Genomic DNA, 21,600 nt, shown 5'->3' with positions numbered 1-21,600 from the left:
ATATCCCTATGTCAATTCAAACAATTAACTCGATTTAATAAGCACATAAAAGACTATGTGAGGTAACAAAGTATCCTTACCTTGAAATAGTTTAATCACAATAATCTTGCAAGTTATGCAAGGCAAATGTATCGTCAGATACCATTGCTAATCTAACCCTCAGCTACCTTAGATGATTAAACATGCACTGATTAAGTACTGTGTCTATTAATTACAATTTCAATCCGTTTAAATAATTAATTCATTAGTTACCTAACAATTGTAATTCAAGAATAACTTAGTCATGATTTTACTTAATCAAGCATCTTATCGAGGCCTATAACAACATAAACACAATTTCAATAATTTTAACAAACGAAATGCAATCAACCTAACACGAATTAAATTCAAGCTAAATTGATTAAATCAACCATTCCAACAACATAAATATTCATAGATATGTTTAGCATAACAACAACAAAAATTAAAGAGATAGGGAACAAGAATCAAATCCAGTTTCCGTGGCTTGACTAGTTGCTCCGTTCTTCCTTATCGATTTTCCTCATCGACCAAGGCTGCTACGTACACTTAATTGATACTCCAAATAACTGATGAATGCCTATTCCCAAGAGGAAAGGAATCGACAAGAGAGCAAGGGAATTTCGGAATGGAAAAGAAGAGAGAAAGTGGAGAGAAGAGAGGAAAGATGTGAATGATTGAGGTGTGTTTTCAAATGATGAGCTTAAGGGGGTTTTTATAGCTGAGGAGGGCTGCTAAAAATAGCTAAAATTATCAGCCAAAGAGCCCTCCCTTGGCCGGCCACACATGTGGCAAGGTTGATAGTTTCAACTTTGCTAATTTAGGCTTGGGGCAAATCTATAAAGCCACCAATTGTGTAGGGGTTTTAATGCAACTTGAACAAGTATCCAAGGGCCTCTTTGCAAGCTTAAATAATCAGCTAATAAGCTTACTTGAGTCAGCTCTTGGGACGGTTTTTGGGCTGTCCATTTCTTGGTTGGTTCGGTTCACTCGGTTCAGTTCAACTGAACCACTTTTTCATAATTAATTAATAATAATTTATTAATCCAAATTCAATTGGGTATAAATTAAAATTATTTATATTATAAATTAATACATATAATTTTGGACCATCTTAGGCTGAAAATTTAGTTTTCCTCGATTCTTCAAATTGTTTCTCGATTTTGCGCTTCTAGCAGTGTCTACCGAGCCATTTTTCGCCCTTTGTGCAAATCTGTCGAAAATAACCAAAATTCATCAAAATTAATTATAAAATTAACTAAAATTCAACATGTTCATATTTTAAGTGCACTTTACTTATTTTGTAAAAGTTAATTATTTTTTTGACAAGAATTTTTTCGAAACTGTATGATTTTAAGTTAAAAAGGGTATGTAAAAATGTGTAAATTTTCGTGTTTCCAATATGCTTATGACTTGTGTTATGCATATGGAATGAGTGTGGACAGTAATGAAATACAAATTAAAATAAAAAATTTGGGAGAGTTTAAAGTTCTTTAAAATCCTGCTATGCTAGGGATAATATGTATAAGTGATATTCTGGATTTACTCATTTTGTGAGTTGTTGAATTTGGTTTCATGAATCGTGTGGTATCGGTATATGATTATTCTTGATCTGCATACATTTAATATTGGAAATAGATTAATATGATTAAATTTTATATGAGCTTACTAAGTATCCGTTGCATACGTAGTTGTTTTTCTTTACTTTTCAAATTATCGGAAGCTCGATCGGGTTAGAAGCTAGTCGGAGTTATTTCACACTATCCACCAGTTCTATCGATACCTTTGAATATTTTAATTTTGGTTAGAATGGCATGTATAGGTATTTTGATTAATATTGGCCTATGTATTTGAATGTTGAAATGGCCATTTGACTTGGTTGAGTTTTGGTATATTGATGGTATAATGGCAAAGTTTGGTATGTATGTGAGTAGCCTTGTTATGGTTAATGTTTGGCTTGTTTGTTTGAATGATAAAAGATGAAATGATAGTTGAATATGCATATGGTATATGTGCTTTATGATATGTGGTATATGTGATGATTTGGTACCTTGTTATGTAGGTATTTTGGTTAATTGATATTAGTTAAAGAATGGCATTTTGGTACCAAATGGTTTGTGTTTTGGTAAGTAAGATTTATGGTATGTATAGATGCAAATCAAATTGGAAGTTAGTTGTTTATTTTGACCAAATGGAGTAATTGGTTATACATGTTTATAAGTTTTTATTTGAGATGCCTATGTGCATATTGGTTGAGTGTGGTTATACTATATGTATAAAGCTAGATTATGCATGATTTTGGTGCCTTGCTATGGTTGGTATACATGTGCATTTTGACTGTAGGTACATGTCTTGTTGGGTGAGAAAAATGGCTTGTAAAATAGCCTATTTTCGTCCACATGGGCGTGTGTCTCAACCATGTGTTACACACGGCCAGCTGACACGGTCGTGTCCCCTATAGCTTGTAAAGGTTTGCAAGTCAGTATGTTCACACGGCCTAACACACGGGTGTGTGGCTTGGTCGTGTGACCCAAGTAAGTATACTCACACGGGCATGAGCACAGATTAGGAGACAGCCGTGTGTCCTTATTTCGAATGCCCACGCAGCCTAAGAAATGGGCGTGTCTCTTAGCCATGTGACCCCTGCAATGTTGAAAATTTTAAATGTTTCCAAAAAATTCTCTGAGTTTTTTATTTAGTTCCGATTTGTTTCTAATGTGTATTTTGGGCCTCGATGGCTCGTATAAGGGATAGTATGTATGATTTTGATTGGTTCTTGACATGAATGTTATTTGATATGAAATGTTTGCATTTTTTGTCTGTTTGATTTGTAAACTCTAGTAATGCTCTGTAACCCTGTTCCGCTGACAGATTCGGGTTAGGGGTGTTACACGTAGTCTATTGCTACTAATATATACTTGTGACCAAAAGATGGAGGGAAAGGACCGAGAAAGTTAATAGCCCAAACATCAAATAATTCTACCTCAATGATGTTTTTTCAGGGCGTTCATTTCTATTGGTGACGTTTCCAACCCTTTGACATCAATCATAACTCTTTACGTAAGTATATGCGTCTTTGAATAGTGTTGGCCAAAAGAATCCGGCTTGCAATACTTTGGCCACAATACATGTACCTCTGAAGTGTCCCCCACTCGAAGTTGAGTGGCAATGATATAGAATCTTATGTACTTCATCTTTTTCCACACATCTTCTGATCATTTGACCTGCACACTTTTTAAACAAGTATGGTTCTTCCTAGAAATAGTATTTCACATCATGAAGAAAAATTTTCTTTTGATGATACGTCTTATCAATCGGTATCAAACAACAAGCTAAATAGTTAGCAATATCAGCAAACCAAGGGGTATTATGGACATGATTTACCTTCAGTATGTGTTCATTTGGGAATGTCTTCTGAATAGGTATAAGTGGAGAATTCCCTTCCTGGGGCTCAAATCTGGACAAGTGGTCTGCTACTTGGTTTTCTACTCCCTTTCGATCTTGAATTTCTAGATCGAAGTCTTGAAGTAGAAGTACCAATCGAATCAGTCTTGGCTTAGTGTCTTTCTTGGCAAGTAAATACTTAACTACCAAACGGTCCGTATAGATAGTCACTTTGGTACCTACAAGATAGGATCGAAACTTGTCAAAAGCAAACACAATAGCAAGTAACTCTTTCTCTGGTACCATATAATTCAATTGAGCTCCTGTCAAAGTCTGACTTGCATAGTAGATGGGATGACAAACTTTGTTCCTTTGCTGGCCCATGACAGTTCCTATTGTGAATTCACTTGCATCACATATCAATTCAAATGGCAAATCCCAGTCTGGTGTGACGATTATGGGTGTCAAAACTAACCGACTCTTCAAATCGTTGAAAGCTCTTAAGCACTCCTTATCTAATTTGAACGTTGTGTCCTTTTCTAATAAATTGCATAAGGCTTTAGCAATTTTAGAGAAGTCCTTGATAAATCTTCGATAGAAATTGGCATGGCTTAAAAAGCTCCTAACACTCTTTACAGATGTTAGAGGTGGGAGTTTCTCAATAACGTCTACCTTTGCTTTATCTACCTCGATTCCATGTCTCGTTATCCAATGTTCTAGAACAATACCTTCTCATACCATGAAATGACACTTTTCCCAGTTGAGTACAAGGTTTGTTTCTTTGCATCACCTTAGTACCTTGGCAAGATTGGCTAGACATTCATCATATGTATCTCTGAATACTGAAAAATCATTCATAAAGACTTCCAAGTATTTCTCAACCATATCAGTAAAATTAGACATCATACATCTTTGAAATGTAGCAGGTGTATTACATAAACCAAATGACATGCGTCTAAATGCAAATGAACCGCACGGGCAGGTGAATGTTGTATTGTGTTGATCTTCTAGTACTACTGTAATCTTATTATACCCCGAGTATCCATCGAGAAAATAGTAATAGTCTCGCCCCGCGAGTCTATTTAGCATCTGGTCAAAAAATGGCAAAAGAAAGTGATCTTTCCTAGTCACCTTGTTCAGCTTTCGGTAATCGATGCAAATTCTTCATCCCGTAACTATTTTAGTCGGTATCAACTCGTTATTCTCATTTTCAATGATCGTAATACCTCCTTTCTTTGGCACGCACTGGACTGAACTTACCCATGAACTGTCTGAGATGGGGTAAATTATACCCGTATCTAACCACTTGAAGATTTCTTTCTTTACCACATCCTTAATGATGGGGTTCAGTCTTCGTTGTCCATCAATCGTCCCTTTTTTTCCATCTTCTAGGATGATCTTGTGCATGCATTCAAACAGACTAACGCCGTGAATATTGGCTATGGTCCATTCGGTAGCCTTCTTGAATTGTTTCAATACTAGGATGAGTTTCTCTTCTTGCTCAATAGTTAATTCCACTAAAACAATCACAGGCAAAGTAGAAGCATTACCTAAATAAAGTTATTTTAAATGTGAGGGAAGTACCTTCAGTTCTAATTTAGGTGGCTCCTTGATTGACGCTTTTGGTTGGGCATAATCCCTATTCTCTAACTCCAAAGATTCAAAGCGGGATTGCAGATTAAATCCCCTTTGATTAGCTTCTAGCAAAGCTACGTATTCATCCTCTTCTTCATCACTAGGAGGGTCTGATGTTAAAATTATTTCCAATGGGTCCTCAACATAGTTGAGTTTCTTTTCCATGATTTATTCCTCTAAATCGGACACTGCAAAAAAATCATCAATTATGCCAGGAAATCGTATAGACTTAAAAACATTAAATGTTACCTGATCGTCTTGAACACGCATAGTAAGCTCGCCCTTCTGCACATCAATAAGGGTCCTTCCAGTTGCTAGGAAAGGCTTTCCTAGGATGATTGGCACTTTTTTTTTCTACTTCAAAGTCTAGAAAAACAAAGTCAGCAAGAAAAAGAAATTTATCTACACGTACCAATATGTCCTCGATTTTTCCTTCTGGATGTGCTAAGGATCGATCTGCTAATTCAAGTGTAACCGTAGTAGGTCTAACTTCACTTATCCCCAACTTCCTAAATATTGACATAGGTATCAAGTTGATACTCACACCCAAATCACATAGTGTCTTACCACAATATGTTGCTCCAATGTTACAAGGTATGGTAAAACATCCAGGATCCTTCAACTTTGGGGATAGTTTGTCTTGAAGATATGCACTGCATTCCTTTATCAGGGCTACCAATTCAAATTCTCCAGATCTTCATTTTTTTGACAAGATATCCTTCATGAATTTGTCGTAGTTCAGCATTTGTTCAAGTACTTCAACTAACAGAATGTTGATATGAAGTTGCTTAAGTATGTCTAGGAACTTCTTGAATTGAACTTCCTACTTATGCTTCTGAAGTCTTTGAGGGTAGGATGGTGGAGGCTTCTTTACTGGAACTAGTTGATTCATCTTCTATGACGATTCTGTATCTAATGAAGTTTTTCGTTTATCAGAATTGATTAGTTCAAAAATTACCTTATCGGGTTTTGTAGATTCTGGTTCCGTGGAAATTAAAATTTCAACACTCGGTTGAACTTCCTCTGAGTCTAGAGAATCAGCTGGCTCTTCTTCAACTTCGACGGTGTTGGGCTCTAATGTTTTTTTGCTCCTCAATGTCAACACTTTACAATGTTCTTTCCATTGATTCCTCAGATTCTCCGTATCATTAGGTAAAGCACCTTGTGGTCAGTTTCTGAGTTCAGTTACAAGCTGGCCCATTTCGTTTTCCAGGTTTTTCAATGTAGTTGGTTTGCTTTGGATTAAGGCATCATTCTTGGCTATGTATGCCTTCATCAAGTTTTCTAAGCCATTAGATGGTTCAACTTGAGGTTGTTTCTGAACTTGTTGGGGAAAAATAGGTGGCTAGGTCAATCTAGGTTGGGCGTATGTGTTACTGGGTCCAGCCCCTTGGTTACTCCAGGAGAAATTAGGGTGGTTTTGTCACGATGGGTTAGAGGAATTGGATTTTAGTCCTTACCTTCCTCGATTTTGGTTCTGGTTACCCATGTAATGCACGGATACTAGGTTCGATGGACATTCTTCGAACAGATGTCCTTCCTCATAATAGAAGCAGACTACATTTTCAAATTGATTCGGTGGCTGTGCTGCAAAATTATTAAACCATTAGTGGTAAAATTTTTAAGCATTGAGGATATTGAGTATACTTGAGATGCGAGTGAAGTAAGAGCGCCTACTTTATGTATTCCAGTGACTCATCTTCCTGACGTTGCTCGAATGGTTAGCCATTGATAATTGCTACTAGCAATCCTCTCAGTGATTTTATAAGACTTAGAAATGAGAGCAACATTAGCAGAACTGTCCACTACCATCCTCGTGTGAGCATTGAGACCATTATAAAACGTCTCAAGTTGGATGCAATGTGGGATTCTATGATGAGGGAACTTCTGTAATAATTCTTTGTACCTTTCCTATGCCTCATACAAGGACTCATCATCCCGTTGTAGGAAAGCAGTGATCTCATTCCTCAACTTAGCATTCTTGCTAGGAGGGAAATACTTCATAAGGAATCTTTCTACTAACTCTTGCCATGTGGAAATTAAATTTGGTGGCAATGAGTTCAACCAGGCTCGAGCTCCGTCCCTTAGCAAATATCGGAACAACTTCAATCGTAGTGCATCTTTGGGTACTCCGGCTAACTTGAAAGAATCGCTCACCTCCATGAACAGTCTTAAGTGCAGGTGAGGATATTCGGTAGGCATTCCACTAAATTGGGTTAGTGTCTGAAGCATCTAGAACATGACTGGCTTTAGCTCAAACTATTGTGCCTCAATTTCAGGTCTCCTAATACCAGGATTAAGATCATGAAACATTGGCACGACATATTGTCTTAGATCGTTATCCCTATCATTAGTGATAAGAACAGGATTTTGAGTAGGGTTTGCTCCGTTTTCTTGATTCAGATTTTCGAAGTTCATCTCTTCTGTCCTTCTATGACTTAAGTTCTTTCTATCTTAGGGTCTACGGGGAGTAAATCGATTATTCGATCAATACTCATAAACACCTGAAATAAACACAAAAAAATTAATTAAGTTAAAATTGAACAGAAAAATAAACCAAAATGCAAAATTAACAAATTCATAAATAATGACTTTTTAAAACAGTCCTCAACAGCGATGCCAAAAACTTGGAACGACAGAAATGTGCAAGTGTACACAATCACAACAAGTAATAAAGTGACAAGTAAATGTCGAGTTATCGTACCCACAGGGACTGTGAAAATAATTATTTATGAATGCAATTTTAAAAACACTTTAGTGAAGAAAAATATTTTGATTCTGAGGAGGTGATTAAAACTAGGAGTTTAACTAAGTAAAACAAATAAAAATAAAGTAAAAGGTTCCAATACATGATTTCAAAAGATGATTTTAATCAAGATGACATAATTGTGCTAGATTAATTAAATTTCTTAACTTAAAATTATTAAACTCATGTTTATATTGTTACAAATAATATTCACGACAACTCGGTAATTTGCTAACTTATGAACATACTTACCTACAAAATCCATTTATCTCTTGACTATATCTCTATGTCAATTTAACCGATTAAACAAATTTTAATAAGCAAATGTGTTAATGCACATACATACTTATGAAATTAAAATAATCTCTTGTACATATCTCTATGCTAATTAAAACAATTAATTCAATCTCATAAGCACATAAAAGATTACGTGAGGTATCATGTATTTCTACATTGAAATAGTTTAATCACAATAATCTTGCAAGTTATGCAAGGCTAATGTATCATTAGATATCTTTGCTATTTTAACCCTCACTACCTTAGATGATTAAACATGCACTGATAAAGTATCATGTCAGTTAATTACAATTTCAATCCATTTAAATAATTAATTCATTAGTTACCTTACAATTGTAATGCAAGAATAAATTAGTCATGGTTTCACTTAATCAAACATCTTACCGAGGCCTATAACAACACGAACACAATTTTAATAAATCAAGTAGACGAAATGCAATCAACCTAACATGAATTAAATTTAAGCCATATTAATTAAACTAAACATATAGACATCACAAATATTTATAGACAAGTTCATAAAAACAACAATAAAATTAAAAGGATAAGGAACGAGAATCAAATCCGGTGTTTCTCCAAGGCTTGACTAGTTTGCTCCGCTCCTCCTTCTCCTCTTGTTCTTGTTGAATTGAGGCTTACATGAACACTTGAATGCTACTCAAAATGGTTTTTGAATGACTCTTTTTCAAGAAGTGAAATTGGAAAAGGAATAGGGGAAGAAAATGAAGAAGAATGGAAGGGAATGAAGAGAGAAAAATGGAGAAGTGAAGGAATGAATGGGTTTGAGATGTGTTTCAAGTGAGCAGCCAATGGGGTTATTTATAGGTTGAGAAGGCTGCTAAAAATAGCCAAAATAAGCAGTCAAAATAAGCAGCCAAAGACTCCCCCCATGGCCGTCCACACATGTGGCATGTTTGAAGATTTCAAACATGCTATTTTCAGGTAGGGGCAAATCTTGAAAGGCATGAATAGTGGAGGGGTTTGAATGCAAATTGAAGGAGTATTCAAGGGCCATTTTGAAAGAAAAATAATCACCCAAAAAAGCTGATTGGATCAGCATGTGGGACGGTTTTGGGCTGCCCAGTGCTCAGTTGGATTGGTTTTCTCGGTTCAGCTCAATTAGGCCACTTTTCATTATTAGTTAATAATAATTTATTTAACCAAAATTAAATTAGATTAAAATTAAAATTAATTATATTATGAATTAATACACATAATTTGCACCATCTTAGGCTGAAAATAAATTCTCCTTGATGCTTCAAAATTGCTTCTCGATTTTGTGCTTCTAACAGTGTCTGCCGAGCCATTTTTTGCCCTTTGTGCAAATCTGTAGAAAATGATCAAAATTAATCAAAATTTATTATAAAATTAAGTAAAATTAAAAATTTTAATAATAATTTAAATACAATTTAATTATTTTATAATTTTTATATATTTTCGAAAAGAATTTTACCGAAACTACATTAATTTGAGTTAAAAAGGGCATGAAAACGTGTGTATATTTTGGTGTTTCCAAAAGGAGATGAGTCATATTTGACCACTTAGAAACCATGTCTTTCCTTGCCAAATCCAACCCTAGGTATGTAACTTCTCTTTACGACACTTCTCATGGTAATCAATAACCTAAAGAAGTCAATGAAACTATACAACACATGTATTTTCTCATTACCACACTTCTTATTTTTATTTGATCGATTGTGGATCATCTCATACATATATATCAAAATTATATCATTAAAAATTATTAAAGAAATATATAATGAGATGGCAGTTAAGGTTTTCATGGTTCTATTTCTAGAAAATAAATAAAAAACCAAAAAGTACATAGTTTATCACCACAAGGCATTCCTTGTGTCTTCAAACTCCATCACTCCATCTAGTCCTTATCACGGACTCTTATTTGGAAAAAAAAGAATACATTTATATCCTATGTTCGTTTCCAACTAACAAGAATTCTATATAAAAAAATCATGCATGGAGATGACAGTCCACGGTCTATTGCCTAAGAACCACAACCTTGGCAAAACTTAATAATTATATAACAAATATATAATAAAACATTCATTCACATTCATTCCCCTAAACATGTGAATAATTACAAGAATGTCACATCTTATCAAATATCAATCAAACAAGATGAAAAGAGAGATTCAGTTTACGCTAAGGATAGAAAATGAGCAAGTTTATAAAATATCCATTTTTTAATAGGTGTCGCATCCTATGGGTTCGTCATTTGGCAGACTCCAGGATTTGGCAAACTATGAGATTTGGCAGACTGTTTTGTTAAGCAATTTGCCAACCCCATATGTTTTGGGCAAACTCGTTAGTTCGTAGCCTGACAGATCCGTTTCCATGTTTTAACGTGAATGCAATAGCCTAATAAGTAATGTTGGAGTTTATTTGAAACCTAGTTAGAATTGAACTAGGTTATTGTAGATGATTAGACTTTAAAAATATTAAGTAAGTTTATTCACTGGAATCAAGGGCGATACTGGGATTTTTTTGATCCTTCTACTAAACCTTATCTCCATTGCCTGGGTATATAAGGATATCGTTTGCTTGCATGTATTACTTTTACATCTTTTTCCACAAATTATCCTTTAAGTTTTTGAAAAACTTTAAGGTAGAAAGCTTCAAACGAAGAAGGTTCTCAGTAATTAGTTGACACCATTGATTAGTATCAACTTACTGGTAATTTCTGGTAAACCCTTAGGTTATTATTGAAGGAATTTTCATATTTGCAATTGTGTATGCATGGGTTTTTGGAACTGGTTGTAAAGAGGAAAACTTCCTGATTATGGGTTTAATGCTACTGATTCATGCATGGACGTTAAATTTTAGTAGTTGAATGATTTGATATTTATATTTGTTTCTCATCTAGCTCAAGAAACTAGCGAAGGTCCGAGCAATAAAGGCAAATGACCTGTAGAATATATTTTTGTTTTGGAGTTTCTGGTGAGTTCCTTCTTACTCCTTTATATTATAAACTTCCTAAGTAGTATGAATTGTGTAAGGTAAGTATTCTTGCTCCTAATAAGTTAAGGTGTGGTGTGTGGTGCTTGGTTATACGTCTGTATTAACTAATGTTGTTCTACGTGATTATGGTCAATTCTGATGTAAATACCCTCCTTGTTGCACGAGCCCAATGCCGATTATATGTGATATGTAGTATGTAATATATGAGAAGGAGATATGTTTGTGATGCCTCTGCTAGGGTAGTTATTTTACAAATTGGACTTGTAGATCATGAAAACACGTGTTCAACTTAACATAAATGATATGAGGAGTTAGGTTGGCATATGTATATAACTATAGCTGAGTGATATGATTCTAAAGTTCTGGGTTCATGGCTGGCACAAGGATGGGTCATTTGCAAATATAAATGATTCTGGAAAGTCATGGTTAAGTTGGCAGGTAGAAACCACCCATGTGTTGTGTTTATGTTGGAAAAATGAGTTTGTGTAAGTAATGTGTATGCCATTTGGCATGTCATGTTAGTATCTCATGGTTTCATTAAAAATTTCGGTACTCTTTATGATTGTTAATGCTTGTTTACTGGTGGTATCCCTATATATTTTTTGTGTTTTTCATTCTGTATGGAACTCACTAAGTTCATTGAACTTACTTTGTTATCTTGTCCTTCTCATGTGCGTAGATAGTAGAAAGAGATTTGGCAGAATGGGGACTACGCTAGAGTTACTTTTGATAGTAAGCATGCATGATCGTTTGGCGAGTGGAGTCTAGTTCTATTTTGTAACCAACTTTTTTAATAATTTACACCTTTCACCAAATCACTATTTTAAGAGAATGTTTATGTGTACTTGAAGTATATGTTAAACCTTAGTGAATTATGGTTTATGAGATAATGTTTTAGTCATATACACCAAACTAGTTTAAATGATATTTAACTGCCACTGATGCACTTGAAACTTTTGTATGGGAAATAACTCACCTTGCATTTTATATAACCCTGTCAACTTTTATAAAGCTTTCGCCAGATGTTTGTTTAAACTATGTTTTTTTACTTGGCGTAATATTGATTTGATTGTTTTGTTATTTTTATACTGAGGTTAACGCCAATTCAGGGGTATACATCATGACCTCAAAGCTATAAAAATTATAAGTATTTTTGTTAAACTCAATTGGTTTTAAGTTGTAACATACTATAAACGAATTCGATGATTGAGCTTGTCGTGAGTGTTACAAGTTTAGGTATCAGAGTTAAGGTTGAGTCGATTCTCAAAAAATTAAAGGCTAAGTTACTCATTGCAATGCACGATATATCTCTGGCTTAGTCCTTGCAGCTTTAAAAACTAACTTCAGTTGTGTTGTAACTACTAAAGAACATGTTTGAAAGTTTAAGAGAAGCAATGGGTTCAGAGCCATGTACCTCAAGTGCAAGGACAAGCTCCTACAGCTGATCAGGGCATAGCTAGAAATGCTTTTCGCAATGCCTTTGTCACGATAATGGGTTAAGGGTTTGACCAATTTATGGGATTCAGAGCAGCCCAAGTTAGCTTGAAATGGTACAACCAGTACCTCCTATACCTCCAGTATCGGCTGCCACCCGATTTAAGGGTGATCCTATGATAGAGTTATGAAAAAGAGGCACCAAGAAATTTCTAGGGGATAAGGGCAATGACCCCACGGCAGCAGAGTAATGGTTATCAAGCATTTTTTAGGTAATTAATGAGTTAAAGTGCATGCTGGCGGACAGTCTTTTGTGTGAAATCTCCTTGCTAGTAGTGGAGGCGTATCAATGGTGCGAAACGCTAACAAGTGTGACCCCAGATGAGTAGATAGATTGGGAATTCTATCTAGAGAAATTTAGAGAAAAATGACCCCACAGTAGCAGTGTAATGGTTATCACGCATTTTTAGGGTAATTAATAAGTTAAAGTGCATGTCGGCGGACAGTCTTTTGTGTGAAATCTCCTTGCTAGTAGGGGAGGCATATCAATGGTGCGAAACGCTGACAAGTGTGACCCCTGATAAGCAGATAAATTGGGAATTCTTTCTAGAGAAATTTAGAGAAATGCATGTGAACCAGATGTATATTAACCAAATGAAGAATGGGTTTTTATATCTCAAGCAAGGACGAATGTCAGTGATGGAATACGAATAAAGGTTCGTTAGACTTAGCTGTTATGTAAAAGATATGTTTTAGACTAAGAAAACCTTATGTACGAATTTCAAATGGGGATTAAGGGATGAAATTCGCGCCCTGGTGGCGGCATTAAAATGTCAGAGTTTAGCGGCCCTGATAATTAAGGCCCATAAGATAAAGATGATTGTTCAAGAAAAGTTTAGAGCACATGAAGAGAAAGAATGAAACGTGCAATTTCTAGTCCACTGCCATCGACAAATTTCAAGTCAGCCCACGAGTTTTAGACGGGATGAAGGTGGTTGACAAGCTACCTCATTAGCGAGTACAGGTGGATCCAGAATGATGAAGGATCCTGGCTACAAACATTGTGGGAGGAACTATCGAGGAATATATTGGAAACAAATGGGAGCTTGTTTTGGCTGTAGGTCTTTAGACCATCAGCTTAGAGACTGCCTCTCCAAGGATGAAGTAAGCTCAAAATAATCCATGCGTAGGCCCCAAAACATTCAATAGAAAGTGAGACTTGGAGTGGTCGCAGAATCAGGATTAGTTCAGGGGGCTCCGAAAAAGAGCTACACTAACCCCAGCTTTAAAGTGTCCACAAGAGCTTATGTGATGAAAGCTAAAGAAGATGTTGGCTTACCAGAGGTTATAACGGGTAAATTTCTTTTCTTGACCATAGCATACAAGCATTAATAGATTCGGGGTCAACCCATTCGTACATTTGCACAAAGGTAGTAAAAGGTATGAGTCTAGAAGTTGTTCCCTTCAAGACAAGTGTGTTAGTGACCAACCTCATTGGTCAAAGTACGATGGTGAACAGAGTGATTAAGAACTATCTATTGATTTTAAGCGAGCATACCTTTTTGGCGGACTTGTTATTTAGTTTTCATGAGTTCGATTCCACCATGGGTTAGATTGGTTAACCAGACACAACACCGTAGTTGACTATTGAGCAAGAGGTGTACGTCTGCCAACTGCAGAAGGAAAGGAAGTGTTGTTGTTGATATGTGCATGGAAAAGACAAGAATTAAAATTCCCTTACCTAACTCATTGGAAGCATTATAAGTGCCTTTAGGTCCAATTACGTGATCTAAGGCTAGGCAACTTAAAGAGGCCCTTGTTGGATTGGTACAAGATGTTCGGGCTAATAGTGAAAATGCTAAGTCTTGTTTTGAACTTAATGTGGAACCACCACTGTGCAATATGTTAATTGTTACACCATGAATCGATTGTGTTTATTTTGTTATGTGTTATTTGTTTATGTTTACCATAATTTTCATTTTAAATTCCTACTGCTTAAGTTTTCTTTCTTATGCATTTTGTTAAAAGAGATTTTAGTTTCAATTTGATTTCTATTTATATTGTTTTAGGTACATTCGACCATCCAATGTACACCCATATTAATTTTCATATTCCTTTCCAAAATACAAGGAATCTACACATTCATGCATAAGAAGATATATTGCACAAACAATCTTGAAGGGATGGTTCACTAAGGGAGAAGAATTTTCCTTTTCAAGTAATTCATGCACGTCTCAAGGGGGAAGCATAGGATTAATTGAAGAACAATGCATCTGGTGGATACATGAACGTCACAATGCATGAATGTAAATGGGCCATGAATATGACTTTTCAAAGATACATGAACCTATGTCAAGGGGGACTGTTTGTGTCAATTCGGCTGGTTCAATGAATTTGAAGATACATGAATAACATGGATTCATCAGTAGATGCTATGGATGGCAAGGGGAATGTATATGACCTTTGGGTCATTTCTTGAATGTAAACATACATGAACCTATTTGATTCATGTACGGTAAGCATGCGTGTACTACACTTATGACTGATTTGTCCATTCATCTACTAGGCTAGTCCTATAAATAGGTTATCATTTGTATCCTTTGAATAACTTTTGACTTTCATTAATATAATTGTGAGATTATCCCTTTCGTTCTTTAAGAACACTATCTTTGAACTTATCAAGATTTTACGATCTTGTGGTGTTCACTTTAACTGATCTTATCACTCCCCTTCTCATCCCATTCTAGAGTGTGGTGGTCACCCTATACCATTGGTTCTTATCTCCTTATAGATAGTGGGTTGTAATTTTCTTCAATTTCAACTTTCGTTATATTTCAAACTTTGTAGAAATCGGGTCACGTTCCTTTATAACATTGGTTCATTTCTGGGTTTGATTTTGGATCAAATTTTTATCCTATATTTTTACTTTAAAATTTTTGTTTAATTTACATGTTTAGAACGGTCAAGCAACATATATGTTCTTGTAATCTTCAACTGATTACGAGCACGTATTAGTTGTCTGGCATACAAACTAATTTGGTGAATAGAATAATTTTTGCAGTATCCGTTAAAAAGTTATTGGTTAAGGGCGTAGATGCCTACTTGGCGTATATATGGATTTTTCTAAATCAAGAATGGATATTAGCCAAGTTTTGATTGTAAAGGAGTTTTCTGGTGTGTTTCCAAGAGAACTTCCAGGTATGCCTCCAGATAGAGAAGTAGAATTTTTTATTGAGTTAGAGCTTGGTACTCTGCCCATATCTTGTGCCTCCTATAGAATGTCGCCATTGGAACTAAAGGAATTAAAGATACAACTACAAGATCTTTTGGATAAGGGATTTATTCGACCAAGTGTTTCACCTTGGGGTGCTCCAATCTTGTTTGTAAGCAAAAAGAGTGGGACTCTTCGCTTATGCATTAATTACCACCAATTGAACAAAATGACTGTGAAGAACAAGTATCCACTACCTCGAATAGAAGATTTGCTTGACCAGTTAAGTGGGGCTACCATTTTCTCCAAAATTGATCTGCGTTCTGGCTATTATCAGGTGAAGATTGAAGGTGACAATGTTCCTAAAACTACATTTTGTTCATGATATGGACATTATAAGTTCTTGGTGATTTCATTTAGGTTAACAAATGTACCAGCAGTATTTATGAATTTGATGAATAGGGTGTTTCAGCCTTACTTGTATTACTTTGTAGTCGTTTTTACCGATGATAATCATGCGGAACACCTAATGATTCTACTAAGAACTCTGCGAGAGAACAAGTTGTATGCCAAATTCAGTAAATGCGAATTTTGATTGAGAGAAGTTCATTTTCTTAGTCATGTTATTTCTACTGAAGGCATTAAGGTAGACCCTAATAAAGTCAAAGTTGTGCTTGAGTGTAATCAGCCAAAGAACATCACTGAAACACGTAGCTTTCTGGGTTTGGTGGGTTACTATAGGAGGTTTGTAAAATGGTTTGCCACAATTGTTAAGGAAGAAAGAAAAGTTTGAATGGAAAAGAGCATGTCAGAAGAGTTTCAATAAGTTGAAAGTAGTTCTAACTGAAGCTCCGATCTTAGCCCAACCAGAATCTGGCATGGAGTACACTGTGTTCACAGATGCATCCTTAATTGGGCTAGGATGTGTACTTATGCTAAGAGGAAAAGTTGTAGCATATAAATCTCGCCAACTCAAGCCACATGAAAATAATTATCCAACTCATAACTTAGAGCTTGTAGCGGTGGTACTAGCGCTAAAGATCTGGAGACACTACCTTTATGGAGAGAAGTGTCGCATGTTTTCAGACCATAAAAGTTTAAAGTACCTGACGAAGCAGAATGATTTAAATTTTCCCTAACAACGTTGGATAGAGCTTTTGAAATATTTATTATCTGGCAACTAAATATCATCCTAGAAAGGCTAACTTAGTAGCAGATGCCTTGAGCAGAAAAACTGTGGCAACATTAGCATCCTTTCGAACAAATGTTTGTCTAGCGGATGATGGATCACTCATTATGCAGTTGAGTGTTCGACCTACCTTTCTTTTCTAGATTTTGGAAGAGCAATTAAAGGATGAGAAATATGATGCGTACAAGCAGCATATGGCATCTAGTGAAGCAATGAACTTTAGTCTAGGAAAATATGGCGAACTCTGATTTATGAGAAGAATGTATGTGCCTATTGGAAATGGTTTGAGGTAAGAGTTATCAAAGGAAGCTCACTGAGGACCTTTCTCACTTCATCCAAGAAGTTTTAAGATGTATCGTGATTTCAGATACTTGTATTGGTGGCCTGGAATGAAGAAAGAAATAGCAGAGAACTTCTTAAGTTGTATGATATGCCAGCAGATAAAGGCAGAACATCAAGTTCCCTCAGGCAAGCTATACCCCTTAGAGATACTTGAGTGGAAGTGGGATAAGATCACCATGGATTTTGTTTTGGGTCTTCCTCTTAATCCTTCAAAGAAGAACTCGATCTGGGTAATCGTAGATTGGCTTACTAAGTTAGCCAATTTCTTTCATGTGCGCATGAATTGTTTGTAGGAAATGTTGGTTGAGCTATACATTTTTGAAATTGTACGTCTCCATGGAATTCCAACATCCATAGTATCAGATCGGGATCTAAGGTTTACATCGAGATTTTGGAAGCATCTGGAAGAATCTTTAGGAACCAAGTTGCTATTCAATACTGACTTTCGCCCTCAGTCAGATGGGAAATCTGAAAGAGTGATTCAAGTTCTGAAGGACATGCTCAGAAGCTGTGTGTTATAGTTTGGACTGAATTGGGAAAAATATCTTCCTTTGGCTGAGTTGGCGTACAATAATAGTCATCACGCTTGTAACATCCCAATTTTAGGCCTAGTCGGAACAGTGGTTTCAGGACCACAAATCTGATGAGGAAAAAATTATTTTTACTATATTTTTATGGTGTACAATTTCACGGAATGATTTCGTGAAAATTTCGTTAAAAAATTTCAACGTGTGGGCACTCAATTTAGTCAAAATGACTAAATTGTAAAAAGTGCAAAAGTTGAGTTCTACATGTTAGAGGTGTCCAATTGTTATGAAATTTTAAATTGGAGGTCTTTATATGGTAATTAGACCATTGGTTAAGTTATGGACAAAAATGGACATGAGATAAGTGAAATAGGAATTTTTAAGTTAGGGGCATTTTGGTAATTTGGTAATTAAAATGAATTAAAAGGGAAAAAGATGGCAAATTGTGCTCATCTTCTTCATTTGGCTGAAATTAGCAAGGGGAGAAGCCATAGTTAGGGTTTTCAAGCTTCCAAGCTCCATAGTAAGTGATTCCAAGCCCCGTTTTTAATGTTCTTTATATTTTTGAAGCTCCGGTAACCTGATTTAGCTTATTCTAGCAATAATTTAACCTAGGGTTCATATTTGAAAAAATACCCATAGGTGAAATGTGTTTATTTTGATTTTTTATGGTAGAATTTGAAGTCTTAAATTATGTTAAACAACTTTTGCTAAGTGATTTTAAGTGAAAACGAGTAAAACGACATAATTAGTAAAAATATCTAATGTTCATAAGTGTTAGAATGGGAATTTGATGTTACCATAGAAGGGAAAAATGTTCAGCATGTTATGAAACATAAGAATATAGGATGAAGTTTAATTTCTGAGCTTTGGGGCAAAAGTGTAAATATGTAAAAGTTTAGGGGTAAAATCGTAATTTTTCCAAAGTTGGAGTTGAGTGCTGTTTTGATAAATGTGAGTATTAAATAAACTAAATTTGCTATTATAGATCAAGAAGAATGAAATTCAGGGTTAGACCGAGGAAAGAAAAAGGTTGAAGACTAAGTTGATAGATTTGGCCATATTTTGTACTGAGGTAAGTTTACGGTAAATAAATGAAATATTTTAATAATTATTATTAATGTTTTTATTTTCCAGCAATTATATATTTATTTCATGAATTTATTTAATGTTGACTCAAGTATGAGATAACAGAGAATCAGTGTTAAAAAGTCCCGTTGAAACATTAGGAATGTATTGGATACAAATGTCATGACATTTGGGGAATGAGATCCCACGTAAGACCATGTCTGGGACATGGCGTTGGCACCGAGATGAGAGGTCTCCCGAAAGACCATGTCTGGGACATGGCATGGGCACCGATATGAGAATTCCCATGTAAGACCATATCTGGGATATGGCATTAGCAGTACAAGAAACATCCTATGTAAGACCATGTCTGGGACATGGCTTTGGCATGTTATTATCAGAAAAGAGTCCCAAGTATCCTTATTATTCCAATGTGGCTCAACGGGCTAGTAAACAAATTATGTTCCATGAAAATTCAGGTAAAAGCATAAATAGCAAATTCAGGTGAGTTATAAGAGTTAAGAACATATTATGTTATCAATTGAGAACCAACATTTCAGCAAGAGAAGAGTATGTTATAATCATGAGTTATCTAAGTAAACAAGTAAGTGAACGAGTAAGAGATTAAGTAAAGAGGAAATTAAAGATCATGACACTTGAGTTTATTTATTTGTGTTAAATGTTGTTATTTATTTACTTGTAAACTTACTAAGCTTTATACTTGCTAAGCTTTATGCTTACTTATTTTATTTTCCTTCTTTTATAGTATTGCAAAGCTAATTCGGGGATCTTAAAGACGTCAGAGAGCACTCACACTATCAACAACAACTCGGTATTTTATGATGATCAATGTTTGAGCTATGGCATGTATGGGGACTTAGTCATTTTGAATGTATGTCCTTATGATATTGCTAAAGGATGATGTGTAAATATGTGATAATGTTTAACTATTAAAATGGCTAAGTAAGAATATGTTTGGTATTATGAATGCCTAGGTGATAGTTTATGAAAGAGTAAAAATTTGCAATGAAATAGTTTTGGGACAACAGCAGTGACATGACTTTGAAAAATCACCAAGGATAGTATAAAATGAATTAGAGAGTGAATGATATATAGAATTAAAGCTTATCGAGTCTATTTTCATAGACAAATAACGGTGTGGGTAAAGGAATTTTATATTCTGATATATTTGAAATTTGGTTAGACAGGGTCGGAATGGTCTTTGGAGTCCCCTGTTCTAACTTTAGAAAATCATTAAAAATTGTAAAAAAAATAATTATGAGTTATAATTTATATGTCTAGATTCCTTAGTGAGTCTATTTTCTATAAAAACAAGTGAGAACACCATATGAAAATCATAAGATGAGAAAATTGATTTTTAGTGAATAAAGGTCAGAACCGTCAAGCAGTGAAACAGGGGAGACTTTAATGAATAAACTATACTAATTGGCTAAATTAAAAATTTTGAAAAGCGCAGGTGCACAGCATTATGGTGAACAGTGAAATAAATTTTAAATGCAAATTTTTATGCCCTGAACTAATAAGTTAAGTCAAGTAACGCCCCATGCTCAACTCTGGCAACGGTCTCGGGTAAGGGGTGTTGCAACACTAGTTTGGGGATGTCATCATTTGAAGCCTTGTATTTAAAAAGGTACAGATCACCCACCTATTGGATGGAACTCAGCGAAAGGAAAATGGTTGGTCCTGACATGGTATGAGAAACAAAGGAGAAAGTTTCAATCATTCGAACCCATTTGAAAGTTGCTCAAGATCGACAGAAAGCATATGCTTATTTAAAAAGGAAAGAAATCTTGTTTGAAGTAGGTGGCAAGGTATTTTTAAAGGTTCCTCCTCGGAATAAAGTCATAAGATTCAGTAAAAAATGGACGTTAAGCCCGCGTTTCATAGGACTATATGACATTCTGGAACAAGTTGGTCCAATGGCGTATAGATTAGCACTGCCACCAGAGTTTTCAAAGATACACAATGTGTTCCAAGTGTCCATGTAAAGAAGATATTGATCTAATCCAAATCATGTTGTGCAAGTTGAAGCAATGGAAGTGAAGCTAGACTTGTCTTTTGAAGAAAAACCTATTCGCATTTTGGCAAGAGAAGTGAAAGAATTTAGCAACAAAAGAATCTCGTTGGTAAAGGTATTCTAGAGAAATCACAATTCAAAAGAAGCCACCTGGTAAAGAGAGAGTTTGATGAAAGAACAATATCCTCAGCTATTCGTATGTAAAAATTTCGAAGATGAAAATTTCCTAAGTGGGGGAGAATTGTAACAGCCCGCCTGACGAAAATTATATCGAGTCACTGTTTGGAGTTTAAGTTGTTTACGCTAAGGGTAGAAAATAAGTAAGTTAGTGAAATATCCATTGTTGACTAGGTGGCGTATTTTGTGTGCCAGCATTAATGGCATTCAACATCTCGTGCTAATTGTCTTAAACCTCTTAACACCAAAACTTGTATGGGCAATTATTAACTTCATTTTTGCTTTGTTACATTTGGCTCAAAGCTTTATTTATTTTAAGGATATGTTAATTTTTATTAATTAAAAATATTATATAAATTGTAAGAAAATGAATACAAAAATATCATTTTATATAATACTTAATTATTTTTATCTATTAACCAAAAATATTTACATAAATATATATGATATTTAATAATTTTAAATTATTTAAAATAAAAAAGTTAAACAATTATTATATATGTATCTATATTATTATTCAAGCCTCGATCGAGTTGGTGTCACAAGTTAATCGAACAC

At 35.0% G+C, this 21,600-nt stretch overlaps 1 non-coding gene across 1 annotated transcript; it reads left to right on the top strand.

Annotated features, from left to right (window-relative positions):
- Positions 1-6,904: 6,904 nt before the first annotated feature.
- On the top strand, positions 6,905-7,011 carry LOC128041526 (small nucleolar RNA R71). Its single transcript, XR_008196535.1, has one exon. It is a non-coding gene; the product is annotated as a small nucleolar RNA R71 (small nucleolar RNA).
- Positions 7,012-21,600: the final 14,589 nt, after the last annotated feature.

Source organism: Gossypium raimondii, chromosome 5 (genome assembly GCF_025698545.1).
Source record: "Gossypium raimondii isolate GPD5lz chromosome 5, ASM2569854v1, whole genome shotgun sequence".
In the NCBI taxonomy this organism is placed as follows: Eukaryota; Viridiplantae; Streptophyta; class Magnoliopsida; order Malvales; family Malvaceae; genus Gossypium; species Gossypium raimondii.
This window is presented reverse-complemented; position numbering and strand designations above follow the sequence as displayed.